Genomic DNA, 2,923 nt, shown 5'->3' on the forward strand with positions numbered 1-2,923 from the left:
ACACACACACACACACACACACACACACACACACACACACACACACAACTATAAAGCAAAATTCTCTTTGCCTCCTATAACCTTAATAGATAATTTCCTGGAATTGTCTATTCAAATAGAAAATTAATTTCCATGCACAGCTGGAAATATCACATTGGCAAGCAAGGAAAACATCAAACACCAGTAGATTAAATAACAAATGGAAGAACTATAAAGACTAAACAAAACAGAATTTGCTCAATAAGATGGTCATATGAGAACAGCTGTTTGCCTATTTATTTAATGTATGAATACATCTTTAAAATGAAGTTGCAATCATCATGGCAGCACTGGATCCAGAGAAATGATTAAGGGATTCGACCATTCAAGAAATGTTACTAGTGTTGTGGGAAAAAAGAGAAGGTTAGCATCTCCCTTGTTAAGAATGGAAGAGGCCATCGGGCCTAGTTTCATAGCACCTACTATGTTTTTTTTCGGTTTGGGATAAGGGGAAATTTCTGGAGATGGACAGTGGTGAGGGTGGCAAATGATGTGAATGTACTTAATGCCACTAAAGTGCACGCTCAAAATGTGTTAAAATGGTAAAATTTAACCACAGTGAAATTGATTAATTTCAATAAGATAGAAAAAAGGTCTTATAAATCAATAACAAAATAGAACAGTCTAAAAGAAAAATAACCAAAGGACACAAACAGAAATTCCAAACAGGGGAAGAAAATCCTACAGATATGGAAAAATGTTCAAAACTACTAATAATCAAGAATGCAAGTAAAAATGACTACAAAATATCATGTTTAATTATTATAATTAGCAAAGATTTAAAAGATTGACAGTTAATAAAGAAGCAGTTTTTCTAGACCCACTAATAAGATTAGGCTGTGCTTATACATCTCCTTTCTTTGGCTTGGACCTACCTCATGGGTGTCCCTTTCCGCAGTGACAGCTATCAAGAAAAATCAGGCTCAGGGTGCCATTTGGGACTATTCCCTGATGCTGTAACTGTTTCAAGCAATAAGTTACATGGTCAATACTCAATTAAGAAGCAAAGTAAAAACAGAATAATATGCTTTGCACAAACACGTTAAAAACAAAAAAGAGAGAAAACAGAACACCACCTACAGGAACTGCCAGGCAGAAAGGCAAACAAGAAGCACAACAAGGTGGGAAACACAAAACCTCACATGGTGAGGCAGCACCCTTCGCCCTGCTGCCTCGATTCGATTCTCAGGTAGTCAGAGAAACACACACACACACACACACACACACACACACACACACACACACACCAGCTCGTAGAGCAGAACTGACACTGTATAAATAGCAACAAGGAGAAAGTTCAATATAAATCAATGTGTTATGAAAGCAAACATAGAGAAAAATATTATAGGTGAACTTTATATTGCAGGACTTCCTAATGAGTGAAAGGTGGAGTTTCAAGATATTAGGAACATTTCTAGATAAGACATAACAGATTTCCAAAGTAGCATATTGTGTTATAAAGCATGGCACTACATCTCTTACATCTTTGACAAACAAAACCCCCTTTTACTTCAGTAAATCTCCCTGTACACCACAAGCAAAGGGAGAGATCAATTTAATTGTATGACTAATTCATTTCCCATAAAGGAGGAAGTAAGTGGCTAGCAAAATACCTGATACAAAGTAGGAGCTCAATAAGTATTTGTTGAACTGAACTGAAACAAATGGTAGAAGCTAATGATTATTTGGTTGAATCTATTGATGAAATGTATTATTGTTCCACCTTTTCACCTGACTTTACCTAAGAAAACTGATCTTATCTCTACAGAGAGCTATAAATACTCTGTTCTTTTCCCCTTGGTATTACAAGTACCAACTACCCACCCAACATGGTGCTTACAGACTCAACAAAGATTATCTCTCCAGAATCAGCATCTTTAATCCAATTTCTGGTCACAAAAATATAGGAATTTTTGAGCAAAGGTGAAAAAGTGTAAAAGATACATAGGTAATTAAACAGATTCTAATAGAGAGACCTGATGATAGATAAGCTGCCTCAAGGAGACCCACTCAAATAGAATGGGAATCAGCCTCTTTCAGTTTTCTCATCTGTAAAATGGGAGAAAAAGTCAATCAGTGGATTTTAAGCTTTTTCAACAGCTACTCATATGAGAAATACATTTCATATTAAATGCATTGTACATATATATAGAAACATGCTTATCTATATAAAACTCATGCAGTCTCACAAATTAACACTAAATCATACTATGTGTGTGCACTCTGGCATGTTGTATTGTAGCCTATTCTATTCCATTGTTGAATTGCAACCTACTAAATTGGTTTCATGAGCACTGGACTAGATGATTCTTTGCAGTTCATTAAAAGAAAAATCGTAATTTTACTTAGAAACAATCTAAAAATTACCTACCACCCTCACATACTATTTCCTTAATGACATTTCCAATGCAAATTCCTGAGTGAAATGATATAACCCCTACAACATCTTTACCTTCCCTTCTCCTCACAGTAAATACTCATGATCCTTTCCACTCCACTGTTTTGCCAGTGATTTTCCTAGGGTGCATGACTACTACCAAATCTGGCAACATAAGTGAACACAAGAGGTTTTGCAATAAAAGTTAAACATCTACCCAAGGAACTCCCTTTTATCCGTGACAAAGTGCATTTGAATATTTACAAATCATTGAATAGCTAAATAAAGTCAGAATGATATTTTGCAGCAGCAGCAAGCCACATCAATCTTAATTTTAATTAAATGAAAGACACCACTAAGAAGTTGCATCGTCCCTGCCAAATATAAAGGATTTGCTCCCTGAAATTAAAAAAAAAAAAAAATTAACTTTCTAGAATAGCATTTACTGTCACTTGTAGATTTTCCTAAATTGCCGCATTCTACTGTGACAGCCCCCCCCCCCCCCCC

The 2,923-nt window shown here is 35.6% G+C and overlaps 1 pseudogene; it reads left to right on the top strand.

The window, feature by feature from the left end:
• Positions 1-380: 380 nt before the first annotated feature.
• Positions 381-473, top strand: LOC111545104 (annotated as a pseudogene).
• The last annotated feature ends 2,450 nt before the right edge of the window (positions 474-2,923 follow it).

Source organism: Piliocolobus tephrosceles, chromosome 8 (genome assembly GCF_002776525.5).
Source record: "Piliocolobus tephrosceles isolate RC106 chromosome 8, ASM277652v3, whole genome shotgun sequence".
In the NCBI taxonomy this organism is placed as follows: domain Eukaryota; kingdom Metazoa; phylum Chordata; class Mammalia; order Primates; family Cercopithecidae; genus Piliocolobus; species Piliocolobus tephrosceles.